Source organism: Piliocolobus tephrosceles, chromosome 5 (assembly GCF_002776525.5).
Source record: "Piliocolobus tephrosceles isolate RC106 chromosome 5, ASM277652v3, whole genome shotgun sequence".
Lineage (NCBI taxonomy): Eukaryota > Metazoa > Chordata > Mammalia > Primates > Cercopithecidae > Piliocolobus > Piliocolobus tephrosceles.
The window spans coordinates 82824236-82839274 of record NC_045438.1 but is presented as its reverse complement, the minus strand read 5'-3'; the positions used below and the strand labels follow the sequence as shown (position 1 = coordinate 82839274).

Here is a 15039-nt window from a genome sequence, read left to right as displayed (position 1 = left end):
ACAACTAGCCGGGCGAGGTGGCGGGCGCCTGTAGCCCCAGCTACTCGGGAGGCTGAGGCAGGAGAATGGCGTAAACCCGGGAGGCGGAGCTTGTAGTGAGCTGAGATCCAGCCACTGCACTCCAGCCTGGGCCACAGAGCGAGACTCCGTCTCAAAAAAAAAAGAAAGTTAGCTTTTAAAGCATATGCAGATTTGATTCTTGCTTTCCTTACCCGATGGGACCCTTTTTGAGCTTTTGGCTATTGTCAAGAAAATATAGCAATTAAATCCCATTATGATAATAGCTACAGAAATGTAGTACTTACAGTGGCAGGTACTATTCTAAGTGTGTTATTTATGTTAATTGATTTAATTTAAAAATACAGAGATCTTCACTTAGGGTATGACAAAATAAATTTTATTCCACCAAGGGGAGTGGGGTGTGGAGGTGGGGGTTGGCTGGTTCTAACAGGATTTCCCCCATCCTTTGCTGCAGCTGCTCCTATTTCTATATAACTCTGGGCTGTAACCGCTCCACCACACCCTCTGCAACCTCCTCGTAGTGCCGTGGGAACCCTTCCAGTGTCTCTTTCATCCTGCAGGCAGCAGGGTTCTTGGCTTGGACTCACACAGTTCTTTCAGCCAGAATCAGAGGTAATCTGCAGAAGCTATAATATCTCACCGAGGTTAGTAATTGGACAAAACTACTGAACTCTCAGGCTGTGAGGAGCTTTTTGCATTAGACTAGTGGGTGGGTCTGATGCTTTTTGGCTGCTGGGGCGCTCAAGGAAGGATTGAAAGAGAAAGACAAGGAGAGTCCTCAGAAATGGGGTACCACTGCTTCTAAGGTTGTGCACGCTCTCTTAGGAAGTCGTGTAGATTAGGCCAGTGCCTGATGTCACCTCTCCTGGGCAGAGAGAGGACAGAAAGCCATTAGAGGACAGAAGGCCATTGGTTTGGGTGTTTATTTTATGTCTGCTGCATCTCATAAAGCCCCTGGGCTATGGAAGGAGAGTTTAGGTTGCTCTGGACAGAGTATGGGCTTCTGAGTCAGAGGGAACTTGAGTTTGGCCCCTTTTGCTGCTGCTTACTACCTGTGTAGATGTGGTAGTTACCTAATCCCCTACATTCTTCATCTTTTCATCAAATTCAATAAATATTAAGTGCCTGCTATATGTGGCTGATATAGGCTTGAACAAAACAATTTCTATTCTCAAGGAACAGAGAGGGTGACAAACAGTAAACAAAATGAATTAATACATTATGTAGATGGCAATAAGTGCTAAGACTGCAGTTTTAAATAGGGTAGTCAGAGAAGGCATCACTGATTAGGTAACATTTGTACAAACACCTGTAGGACCTAAAGGCGAAGGCTGTTTCACTAGCTGGTGATAAGAACATTCCTTGTAGAGGGACCGTAGTGCAAAGCCTTGAGGCAGGGGTGTACCTGGTGTGCTGGAGGAGGAGCAAGGAGGCTGGCGTGGCCAGAGCAGAATGAGCCAGGGGAGCAGGAGGTGATGTAATCAGAGAGGTAAGTGGGGAGCAGATGCTGGAGGACTTTGGAGACCATTGTCCAGACCTGGGTGCTTATTCTGGGTAAAATGAGAAGCCACGGTGGGGGTGAGGGAGAGGGTGTTTGAGTAGAAAAGTGACATTATCTGACCTGAGGTTTAAAGGATCACCTTGGCAGTTGTATTGAGATAGTGTGGGGAGGGGAAAGGAAGAACGGAAACAGAAAGACCAGGCACGGGGCTGTTCAGCATCCAGCTGAGAGGTGATGGAGGCCTGCATCAAGATGGGAGTGGTAAACCAGGGAGAATGGTCGTATCCATTTAATAGTAACCAGCTGATGGGATTCTGAGGTTAAATGGGACGCGTAGGGAACATGAGCTTGTAGGTTCTCCACAGAGGGCAGCTGCTGCTCTTATTATTGAGACTCTTGTTGTAGGACAGTCTCTCTCTTTTTTTTAAAAACAGGGTCTCGCCCTGTTGCCCAGGCTGGAGTGCAGTGGCATGGTCATAGCTTGTTGCACCCTTGAACTCCTGGGCTCAAAAGATCCTCTGCTTCAACTTCTTAAGAAGCTGGGATACAGATATGTGCTACCCACCTGGTTAAATTAAAAAAAAAAAATTATAGAGATGTGGCCTTGCTATATTGACCAGGCTGGTCTCGAACACCTGGACTCAAGCAATCCTCCTTTCTTGGTCTCCCAAAGTACTAGGATTATAAGTGTGAGCTACTGTGCCTGGCTGAAGGACGGTCTTGAAGTAAAGGAAACAAATTGGGGATTTGCCCATCCAGTCTGCAGCAGCAGTGTGGGGAATAGAACTCAGACATGCTGGCTTTAAACCAAATAGAAGGCTTCCTGCCTTTTGCTTTAATGAAAATTCTAAATCACTGTGCGACCACAGCCTGGAAATGCTCAAAGAAATCGCGCACATGTCACAGAGCTCCTGACATTACAGCTTCTTTTTTTGGCCCCACCTTATACCATGTGAGCTTTAACTGTAAAGTAGCGAGCTTGCTTTCCATGAGTCACATGTGTCCACAGGTAAGTTTTGTGGCTGATTGGCCTATTATGTCAATTTCAGATTAGCTTTTATGGTTTTAGTTTCCCTGTATGTCCTCCCCTCACACTTTCTTCTCTGCAGGCAGAGTTGGTCTAACCCTGACCACTCTGGGGCTATGCTGGCTCTCCATTTCCTTACCAGGCGTCTGTATTTCTGCCTTCTCCGGGGGCTGTCCTCCCGTATGCACCATCTGTGCAATTTCAGCACTTATCACCCATCCTGAAGTGCTTAGTGATTGAGTAGTTGGAAAATATACAGTGGAGAAATCATTGTATTTTCATTTTTTAGTGTTCTTAAAAGATACGAGATTTCTGTTGTGATTAAGTAAGGGATCAGTATAGGAAACAGCAACTCCTCTAGGCATTTTAAGCAGAAGGAGGCAGAATTGAGTGCTCACAGAGTCACCGGCAGGGCTGGGCCCTCAGAGCAACTCCCAGAAGAGTGAAGATCTGGTCCTCTGGCAGGCCTGCCAACTCACAGGACGTTAACTGGAGCTGTAGGTTCTAGAACCCACTCTGCTGGTTCCAAAGTTCAGGAAGCCTGAATGGAGAAGGGTCTGCCGCTACAGTGCCTCCTGGCACTCGAGAGTGGCCCTAGAGTGTGGTTACAGAAAACCTACCCATTTTGTGCAGTCATTATGGAAAACCATATGGAGGTTCCTCAGAAAATTCAAAATAGAACTGCATTATAATCCAGCAATCCCACCTCTGGGTATATATCCAAAGGAAATGAAATCACTGTCATGAAAAGATATCAGCACCCCACGTTTGTTGCAGCATTACTTAAAATAGCCAAGATGTGGAAATAACCTGCGTCCACTGAATAAAGGAAATGAACCCCAATGGTATATCATTCATCCTTAATAAAGGAGAGCCTGCCATTTGCGAAAGCATGGATGAACCTGCAAGACATTATGCTAAACGAATAAGCCAAACACAGAAAGATAACTACTGCATGATTCCACTTACACGTGGAATCTTAAAAAGTCAAACTCATAGAGTAGGAAGGTAGTTGCGGGGGCTGGGGGAGGGCGGTGGAAGCAATGGGAAGATGTTAGTCAAAGGGTATAAACTTTCAATGATAAGATGAGTAAGTTCTGAAGATCTAGTGTGCAGCATGGTGACTGCAGTTAGTGTATTATACTTGAAAATTGCAAGGAGAGTAGATCTTAAGTATTCTCACCACATACAAAAGTAACTGAGGTGATGGATGTGTTAATTAGCCCAATTGTGGTAATCATTTAGGAATGTATCCATATATCAAAACATGTTTACCTTAAATTTATACAATTTTATTTATTTTTATTTTTTGAGATGGAGTCTCTGTCACCCAGGCTGGAGTGCAGTGGCACAATCTCAACTCACTGCAGCCTCCACCTCCTGGGTTCAAGCTGTTCTCCTGCTTCAGCCTCATTAGTAGCTGCGATTATAGGCGTTTGTTACCATGCCTGGCTAATTTTTGTATTGTTAGTAAAGACAGGGTTTCACCATGTTGGCCAGGCTGCTCTTGAACTCCTGACCTCAAGCGATCTGCCCGCCTTGGCCTCCCAAAATGCTGGGATGACAGGCGTGAGCCACCACACCCAGCCTAAATTTGTACAATTTTAATTTGTCAGTTATACCTCAATGAAGCTGGACAGAATGAAACAAAAGCCCACCTCCCATGCCACAGTTTGCTTGCCAGCCAAAAGCTGCCTAGAGAGGCCTCTGCTTCACTTCTTCCTCCCTAATTTTGCACAGGTGACTTTAGTTGGTTCACATCCCGATCTCTAGCTGCAAGGTGTGGAGCCTGAAAAATGTAGTGTTTCACTTTCTGTCCTCTCCAACTAGGAGGCAGATGAGGTAAGATTAAATAAGCCAGTCTCTAGTCCACCTCACCTTGTGCTTGTCTGTGGTGAATACTGCAGGGGCCTCTCCTTCCAGGTGTGTTGGTATTGGCCAGTGTTGAGGATTCCATATGCAATATAAATAAGACTCTATGCTAAACACTGAATCCAACTGTCAATATTTTCCAAGCTTATCTCCAGTACATTACTGTGTGCTTTGTAACAGGGTAACTTTTATTATCAGTCAACATTGTGATGACCACCTCTGATATCTGTAAAATAAACAAAGTGGGCTCCAATCACTGACAGGCAGATTTTGGTTTGTTTATATTTGAAGAAAATAATGAGTTTGTATTTCTATTGAATGCATAATCTTTTATGGTTCATATCATTACATAAAAAGACTGGGCTAGTTGCATTATTTATGTAAAAATACATCCTCGATGTTGGATATGAACAGCAATTTTAGCATAGTCTTCACTATAAAAATATGCAGGGGTGGATGTTAAGTATAGGTAAATAGCAAGGAAAGCACCAACTGGCACCAGCACTGGTTTTACCAGTCCGATTTCTCTGGAGTGCAGAATTACCCATTTGTTGCAGCTCTATGTTGAGCATGTTCTGTAAAAGTTAATCAGTTTCTTTAACCATTAGCTGATAAAGCAGCAGGGAATTAAGCTAGCCTAATTAGTTTGGGAACTAAATCAGACAGAACAAACAGAGCATGGTTTAGCAAATGGATGTTTGGTGGCCTCATTGGAAGAAATAGGTTACCTTTGATATTATGGTAATTCCTTGTCTTCATGGGATTCCTGAGAAGTGGCCTTTGCTGATAAAAACTGAAATTGGCAGATCAGTGTTTGTTGGAAAATTGGGAGTTGGGATAAAGTAGCACATACACATCTAATCCTACTTTATATATACATACATATACTATAAAATATATATAGTAAATGCTCCAAAGATATCTGCTTCCAAAACACTATATTCCTTGGTACTTCTTTCAAATCATTTTATTTTATTGTTCAGGAAACTTTCCTGTAGCTGTGTCCTAGGCTGATCCAGCTGCCAGTTTTATATTATGCAGCCTACGCTTTCCCTCCCAAGTTTGATTCTGAAAATATTCATACATACAGCAAAGCTGACTTTTACGGTGAACACCTGTATACCTACCGCCTGCATAAATTCTATATTTTATTAAACTTGCTTTATCACCTGGATACCACCTGTATTCGTTATTTATTGCTGTATAACAAATTACTCCAAACTTAGTACTTTATTTAAAACAATAAGCGTTTAGTATTCCGCACTGTTTCTGTGCGTCAGGAATCCAGGAGTGGCTGGGTGGTTCTGGCTCAAGGTCCCGTGTGAGGTTGCAGTCTAAGACATTGGCTGGGGCTGCAGTATTCTGTGCTTTGATTGAGCCTGGACAATCTGCCTCCAAGAGGTCTCGCCCACTTGCTGTTGGCTTGAACCTTAAAGGATAGCCCAGGGCAGGGACAAATGGGTGTTGACAGTAAGTGACCTAGAAGTGATGAGAGTTGGGGAAATCAGGGAATTCCCAGGAGGTGGAAGTTGCCATAGCATCCCAGCCAGGGCACAGGAGCAGAAAGAGAAAGAGAGCATGACTCAGAGATACACATGGAGGGCAAAAAGGACTTCCGACAGAAAAGATAGATTACACTGGGGGAGGTGGCTTTAATGGCTCCTAAAGGGAGGATGCCTCAGCTACTGAGACTGAAGTTGTTGGACATGGTCATCAACATTAGAAAAACAGCAGCACTGAGATTTATTTTCCTTGTTACCTATATTTTATTCACATATTTAACGTGTTAGACTGAGGTTGAAATATTGTGAATGGCCCCCACTTTTTAAAGCTTTGCCTTACTGGGAGATTTTTTTAAAAAATCTCACGGCATGTCTTCCTAATTTTTAAATTTGTATTCCTGTTCCTGACCCCAGAATAGGGCCAAACTAAACAACAGATCTGTGGGAATGTTTGGCTCTCCATAAACCACAAGGACTCCTCCAACACAGAGGTGCAGTACCCACCTGGGCCAAAGAGGGAAGGTGCAGGTGAGGAGGGTGCTTCTAAAAGGTGTATGGAGCTGTTTGTTGAGGGCCATGAAGCTCTTGCACAGGGATGGGAGGAGGCAGCTCACCAGAGCTCTGGGTGGAGGCCAGCTGCCCTCCCTCTGGGCGACTGTGCACCCTCCCCACTCTCCCTGGGAGGCGGGCGCTTCCTTTGAAGTGCACCAGTGACCTGCCTCTCTCCTGGCTGCTTCCTGATGGCTTGCTGGCAGAAAGTGGGCTAGGGTCGGCTTGCCCAGAGGGGCGCATCCAGGTGAGGTTTGCCTTTTGGAACCAGGTAGGGAATGTCTTGGTGCTCCCTTGATTTGAAGGAGAGGACCATCCTTTATTGGCAAAGAACAGAGAGCAAACAGTGAAAAGACCACAGTGGGCCAAGTCAGTGACCCATGAATAAAGAATTCCAAGCTTTTAGTGCTGGAGAGCCTTCACTTAAAAGATAAGAACGAAACATGAAGCCAAGGGACCGGACAACTAGTTCAAGGGCGGGCTAAGTAAGACGTGGAAGTCCTGGTTTTCTGTTACTAAGGGCTGCAGTTTATTTTATGCCTACTTTGTATGTGTTGGATTCTGTAGAATGATACTTCACACAGGGCCAATTCATTATATTACACAGATAAAACAACATTCCTTTATTTTTTTTTTAAATAATAAAGGTTATATGGTACTTATGGCATTAGCACTTGCCAGGTTCTGTTCTCCATTCCTTACAGATAGAAATCCTCTTTAATCTTCTAACAGACCTATGAGGTGAATACCATTACTTTCCCCATTTTATGGATGAGGAAACTGAGGCCCAAAGAGGTCAAGTTAACTTCTCCCAAGTAATGTGGTGATGTCTAGATAGTGAGTGATAGCATTGGGATTTAAGCCAAGTATGCTGACTTCACAATCCACATTCTTAACCACACTATACCTTAATCGCCTGTGCAAACATTAGCACTGTTTACTGGCTTTTCAAAGCTTTCTGTTTTCCAGGCATGTGATGGGCTTGTGTTTCCTGGCCTCCTTGTGTTTTTGGAGCCATGTGACTACTTCTAGCCATGTTGAGAGAAGTATGCTATATCAGTTTTGGGCTGAGTCACTCAGTCACCAGTGTGTGACCCTCCAGATCTCTCTTGCCCTCTGCTGTGGAGACTGGCAAAGCTCCAGATAGTGGTTGCTCTGTCAGTCTGGGCAAGTTGGAGAGGAAACAGCCTCAGCCAGCCCTAAGTGTGTGTAGCATAAATGCAAAATCAGCTTGTTATTTAGCTACTGAGATTTGGGGCTTGTTACTACAGCATAATTTAGCCTATCTTTAGTCACGTAATAATCTCAGATGTGCCTAACATATTAAGAGGCACATTAGTAAATAGGTTGGGCACTTAAAAGTCTTTCCGAACAGTTTATTTTTTTTTAGCCTCATTGGGAAGCTTTCATGTTCTTCCTTATATACAGAAAGCACCTGGTACTGTGGCAATAGCATACAGCAGAGCTTCAGATGGAAAGTTCTGTTTTTTGGTCCTTATTATTTTTGTTAATTCAACAGCTTTATTGATATCTAGTTCACATACCATAACATTTACTTAAAGTGTATAATTCTGTGGGTTTTGGTATATTCAAAGAGTTGTGCAATAATCATCACAATTAATTTTAGAAGACTTTCATCACCTTCAGAAGAAACCTGTACTTATTAGCAGTGACTCCCATTTCCCCCCAATCTCCCTGGCCCTAGTCTACTACTGATATAATTTCTGTCTCTATGTATTTGCCTTTTCTGGACATTTTATATAAATAGAATCATATGAAATGTAAGTTCCACGAAGGATCTTTGCTTTGCTCTATGCTGTAAGTCTGGTACCCCTCACAGTACCTGCACCTAGTAGGTGCTCAGTGTTATATCTGTTGGGTAACTGAGTGGTTGCTGAAGGTTGGGGCGGAGAGCTAGATGGTGATGGCTGGTGTTGCTTAGCATTGCCTTGGACAGGTAATAAAGGGAGCAGTAGAATCACCTGCTGACATCTCCTCTTCATCCAGAGACTTCTGTGTCAGGGCTTATTATGAGGGTGCAATCATAGGCCCAGGGAAAGCAGCTGCCCTTGACATGGGGTTAGTCATCTATAAAACACCCCATTGCAAGGCTGAGGTCATGAAGGGGTATGAGTGGGCCCACCACAGCCCGATTCCTCTTCCTCCATAGACTCTTCCCAAATACGCACTTTTCTCAGGACCTCACTGGATTCTTTCTCCTCTCTGGTTCCTGGCTACCTGGCCAGAGCTATGGGTTGTAGCCATTTCTTAGAGGCACACCCTGAGGCATTGGGAGATTCCTGCTCCTGCTCTGAGTAGTGCTGCAGCCATTCCTGGCTTGCGGGTCTGGATTTTCTACCCCTACCTGCAGACCCAAGCCTGGGTACCCTGTTTGCTTTAAGTACTCATCTTGCATTATTATTATTTTACAAAAATTACCGACCTAGTTTATTGGATAAAAACAGTGGTAAAATGGACATAAAGCCAAAAGTGAGAACAGAACATTTTCATATCCTCCCCACACTTGAAAACATACTTCCCATCATCTGGGATTCAGGTGTTAGGGAGCCAGAGCCCCTGCCAAATCCCTCTCTTCATCTTCCCTGGAAGCAAGGGTAGGAGGAAGTCAGAGACAATCTCATTCCTTGTCTACCCATTTGTCCCTCAAAATCTCTGGGTTGGAGTGAAGCAGAGAAGAAATAAGGGACAAGGGGGGCTAGGGACTGACCTCCAGGGCCCACTGCCAATAATGTCTCATATAGCTATCCTTGTCCGTATCTCATCCCTAATAGGTACCATTGTCAGGCCTTGGGAGATAAAGGAAAAGGGGGTGGATGGTTCGAGAACCAAATGTGGTCTCCAGACTCTTTCCCAGAGTCAGCAAAAGCCCTGGGGTGACCACTCCAGGACTCTAGGAGCCACTCCTTTTCCCTTCAGTCCAACCAAGTGGTGAAAAGGAATTCCTTGGGACATAGCATCCCAAGCCACTCTTGAATCTCCACATTGCTTTCCTTGTCATTGTCATGGTCTCCATCACAGAACTCATTGGGTGCCTCTGGCCTGCTGTAGTTCTCCTCAGGACCCCTCTCCTCCGCATTAGCCTCATCAGTCCTGTCATAGATCAGGAGGTCTGCAGGGACGTCATGAATCTGGACACTAGGTGCATGGTTCAGCATCTTCAGGTTTTCAAAGATTGTCTGGCGGATCTGGTCCAGATACTGGCGTGAGTTCTGATTCTCGATGTGGGTGCTGACATCTGGATGAAGTGTGAAGTCTGGGGCAAAGTACTCGAAGTATTCACTGTAGGGAAGCTCCTCACTAATGGCCTCTTCTACCAGCAGCGATGTCTCATATGTCCAGCAGCGGGCAACATTTCAGACAGTATAACCACCACCACCCAGCACCAGTAGAGGGATATTGAAGCTCTTGGCATATTCGACACATTCCCCATGCCCTCGGATGCTGAGGTTAAAGCAGCCCAATCGATCACAGCCCAGAGAGTCAGCTCCACACTGGAGCACAATGCACGTGGGTTGGTAGAAGTCCACTACCTGGTTGATAACTGGCTGGAAAAGATGCTTGTAACTCTGGTCATCAGTGCCATCCCGCAGGGGCACATTCATACAGTAGTAGTGGCCACTCTCTGCCCCGACTTCATACATGTCACCTGCCAGAGAAGAAGTGTGATTTCCCTGTTTGTGGAAGAACACCGTCGTGACCTGGTCAGTGAGGTAGAAAGCTTCCTGAACCCCGTCACCATGGTGGATGTCAATATCAATGTAAAGCACCCGAGGGTGGTACCTCAAACTTCTTGGCATGGTGCAGACCACCAGCCCAGTTAATGGCAATATCACGGATCTTGTTGTTCAGCTGGGTTGCTCCTTGCAGAGATGCGCCTGTGTAACGCAAGCAGAACTCAAAGAGCCCGGGAAACACTGGGGATCATCTTCTTATAGAGACCGTAATGCAGGACCAGGCATTACGCCTGGTCAATGCCAGGCGATGGGGCCTCATAGGGTGTCCAGCTCCGTAGTGGAAGTTGCCCATGTCAGGGTCGTAGAAATAGGCCACGGTCTTGGCCATGGTGCCAACAGGAGCAGGCCCTGCGCTTCCACCGCCTGCCGCCAGCCCCTCCAATCTTATATTATTTAAGACTATAAGGAGGCAAAGTAGTTAGTGGTTAAAGGCATAGTCTGTGGGGTCAGGCACTCTGAAGCTTCAGGGTCAGATCTGCCATTTATTAACTGTGAACCTCTGGGTGAGTTACTGAACCTTTTTTAGCCTTTATTTCTAATCTGTAGAATGGGCATATGAATAATAATATGAATAGATTTGTAAGGGTTACATAGAATAATGCATATAAAGTGCTTAGTGCAGTGCCTGGCCCAGGAAAATGTTGGCTATGGCTTTTGATATAATCTAATTTGGTCCTGATATTGTTGATGTCACTATTCCCTAGGGAACAAAAGAACTACATTTTTTTCTGTTTTAGGATTGCCTTAATGATTTGCTAAATGATTTTGTGGCAAATAACTGAATTCCCGTGCTTGTCATCTTCTGAAAGGGAAGTCAAGGGAAATGAATAGAGAAATGTGGCCAAAGCGGAGACCAAAGAACCTCAAGAGTGTTTTTTCAATTTTTAAAAACATTAAATTTTTTTTTTTTTTTTTGTAGACGAGGTCTCACTCTGCTGCCCAGGCTGGTCTTGAACTCCTGGGCTTAGGCGATCCTCCCACCTCGGCCCCGCAGAGTACTGAGATTACAGACCTAAGCCTCACAGTTTGGTCTTAGGTATGGTCCTGATTGTGGGTTACCTTGACTGTTCTTTGAGTCCTGGAGAAGTCAAGATGAAAGCAGTTACAAGGTCTTATGATAAGCCTGTATGGGCCATGTAGGTAGACTTCCATGCATAGATGGTATAGAAAAGTAAAAATGATCTTCTACTTTGATCATTGTTACTCCCAACATAAACTTACAGCAGCAGTCTTAAATGCCAGTAAATTCTGTATTTATAAAACATCCAGTAGAGAGGTTGGGTCTCCTAATGAACAAAGGAAAGTTTGCAGTGTTAAGTGTTAAGTGTTATACAGATATGTCATCACACTCTATTCTCTCCACTCCCACATGAACTACCATGGGACAAATCTAAGCCACCTCTTGGTTTTGGTCTCAGAACAAGTGTCGTTCACCAAGTTGTGGGGCAGAGTGCAGTCGGGTTTTTGGGATCCCATGCTGTCATTGGGAGCCAGCTGTGCAGTCTGGAGTGTGGGGCTGTGGCCAGGGTGGGCACAGGGAGCAACATCTGTGTTTGCTGTTGGGGTGAACCTGTACTTTGACTGGAGGAGATATTTTCAGTGCTTTACCAGTATTAGTGAAGCATAGAATTGAATTTCCTGAAAAGTGTCAGAAATGCCAGTAAGCTTAGCAAATGGATGTGCAGCATGTTGCACATTAATATCAATTTTAATCAAAAATACTGATTGGGATAGATTTCATAGCTAATCTAGAAAGAGTAATAATCCTTGTTGTCTGTCTTAGAAGAGTGAATGGTTTCCACTCAGAAAATTCAGATCTTGGGGCTCATAGTTCATAGCTGTTTTTTTCTTTTCTATTTCTCTCTCCTTCATCCCTCTCTCCCTCCCTCCCTCCCTCCCTCCCTTCTTCTTTCCTTCCTTCCACCCTCCCTCCCTCCCTTTCTCTCTCTCTCTTTTCTTTCTTCTCTTTCCTTTCTTTCTTTCCTTTCCTTTCTCTTTTGTTCTTTCCTTTCTTTCTTTCCTCTGTTGCCCAGGCTGCAGTGCAGTGGTGGGATCATTGCTCACTGCAGCCTTTAATTCCTGGGCTCAAGAGATCCTCCTGCCTCATCTCCTGAGTAGCTGGGACCATAGGCATGTGCGACCATGCCTGGCTAAATTTTAAAAAATATTTTTTAGAGACAGAGTCTCACTATGTTGCCCAGGCTGGTCTCAAGCTCCTCAGTTTCCTGAGTAGCTGGGATTACAGGTATGAACCACTGTTTATGGCTGTCATGGCTGTTTTTTCTTTTTAATTTTCAATTAAAATATATACCAAATGAAAAGTGCACAAACCGTAAACATACAGATTGATGAATTTTCACAAAGGGAATGCACTCACATAACTACCACCCAAATCAGGAAATTGAATACTGCCAAATTTCCAGTATCCCCCCTCCCAATCCCTGCCTGCTTTCTCCTCCAAATGACTGTCTTGACTTATAATGCAATCGATGACTTTTGCCTGTTTCTGAATTCTATATAAGGAGAATCATATAGCATATCCTTTTTGTATCTGGCCTCTTTTGCTTAGCAGGATATTTGCAAGATTTATCCACATGGTTATGAATAGTAATAGTTTATTGATTTACATTCTTATATAGTATGAATATATATCACAGTTTATCCCTGCTGCTATTCATGGACATTTTGGTTGTTTTGCAGTTTTTAAAAATTATATTTTAAATTTCATTTTCAACTTTGTATACTGTTAAATTACCAAACAATAAACTACTTAAGAACATAACCTAAATATTTTGGTTAACTACATTCTGGAGCAGAAAGGCATTAATGTTAGTCTTAGGTGGCAGTGAGCTTCACAGAGACACACAAAGAGAAAGCAAAGTGAAGAACAAGGCAATCTCTCCCTATTTATATGGCATGGCAAAGCGACTCAGAATGCATTCGCTATTTCTATAGATAAATTTTCTAAAGTATAATGTGGGAAAATGTAATGTTCCAATTTGTGAAAACAAGAATTATCAGACTGTCACATTTCAGTGACTTAAGTAGCCAAACCATACATCAAGCTTGTCTAACCCATGGCTGGTGGCCACCATATGGCCCAGGATGGCTTTGCATGTGGCCCAACACAAAGTTGTCAACTTTCTTAAAACATTATGAAGGGCTGAGCGTGGTGGCTTACGCCTGTAATCCCTACACTTTGGGAGGCCGAGGTGGGTGGATCACGTGAAGTCAGGAGTTTGGAACCGCCCCAGCCAACGTGGTGAAACCCCATCTCTACCAAAAATACAAAAAGTTATCCAGGCATGGTGGCATGCACCTGTAATCCCAGCTACTCAGGAGGCTGAGGCAGGAGAATTGCTTGAACCTGGGAGGCAGAGGTTGCAGTGAGCTGAGATTGTGCCACTGCACTCCGGTTTGGGTGACAGAGCAACACTCCATCTAAAAAAAAAAAAGATTTTTTGGAGTTTTTGTTTTGTTTTGTTTTGTTTTAAGTACATCAGCTATTGTTAGTGTTAGTGTATTTTATATGTGGCCCAAGACAATTCTGCTTCTTCCAGTGTGGCCCAGGGAAGCCAAAAGATTGGACATACCTGCCATAAATGGAATTACAATGTTGTGCATAAGATATCCTCAAAAGACTGTCATAATATATTTTGTGGAAATAGTTCACTTCATTTCTATGATTAGATGGATTATCAATAATTTATAGTTTATTATTATGAGTAATGCTGCAATGAACATTCCCCATATGTCCTTTGGTGTACATGTTTGTATTTCTGTTGATTATATACCTAGAATTGGAATTGTTTGGGCATGGGATACATAGATGTTTGGCACTAACAAACAGTTTTCTAAAGTGCTTATACCAGTTTACATCCCCAGGCACAGGTGTTTAAAAAGTTAGCATTGCTCCAGATCTGTGTCAACCATGGTGTTTCCAGTCTTTTAAAATTTTAGCCCTTGTCTGGGCTTAGTGGTTTTACTTCCTATTTCCTTGATGACTTTTGAAGTTGAGCACCTTTCCATATGCTTATTGGCTGTCTGGATAACCCATTTGGTGAAATTACCTTTTCAAACTCTGGAGCATTTTCCTATTAGATTATCTTTTTCTTATTGATTTTGAACACATTCTTTATGTCTTCTGGACATCAGACCTTAATTGGATACATGAACTATAAATCTCCTCTCTGGTTTTTCTTTCATTTGAATTGATTCTGAGCTGGGCATCAGTCTTTAGGAAGCTGGTGTCTTTCCAGTATGTCCTTATTTCTAGGATGATTAACCCTTTTCAGGGTCTCCAACCGAAGTCTGGAGTGTTTATTTACTCAGTTTTTCTACCTTTGTGTTCCCTAAACTGTTCACGGCTGCTTGCATATCAGCAAATGCCACAAAGGAAAACATGTCCCCAAACATTTGGCTCACCTCTTTGTACCACCCTTTCCTTCATGATCTTGAATACTTAGGTTCTTGCAAGGACTTGGGTCTTTGGTCTTCAAACAGATTTTTTGTTTTGTTTTGTTTTTTGTTTAATGTTTTGTTTAATATTTAATGTTTTGAACTTTTCTGGTTGTTACTGGTGGTAGGGTTGGTATGGTTGCAGGTAAAATGTCCACCCTGCCAAAGATATATTCATTTCCTAACCTTCAGAACCTGTGCATATTACCTTAAATGATAAATGAGTGATATTACCTTATGTAGCCCCCCAAAAATGTTATTAAGTTAAGGATCTTGAGAGAAGGTTCCTCTCCTGGATTATATTGGCAGGATCTTGAGAGAAGGTGCTTCTCCTGGATTATCTGGGTAGGATCT

General features: G+C 43.5%; 1 protein-coding gene and 1 pseudogene across 10 annotated transcripts in view; one reads left to right on the top strand and one right to left on the bottom strand.

The window, feature by feature from the left end:
• The window catches only part of ANKRD6 (ankyrin repeat domain 6), a 205554-nt gene that overhangs the window by 73053 nt on the left and 117462 nt on the right, over positions 1–15039 (top strand). The window contains exon 1 of one of the 10 annotated variants that reach the window (XM_023205284.1): positions 6609–6719. The exons of the other annotated variants lie outside the window; for them this stretch is intronic. The gene's annotated coding sequence lies outside the window, so the exon portion shown is untranslated. Of the gene's footprint in view, positions 1–6608; positions 6720–15039 lie in introns of those variants that run through there. 10 annotated transcript variants of the gene reach the window in all.
• LOC111538103 lies at positions 9406–10555 on the bottom strand (annotated as a pseudogene).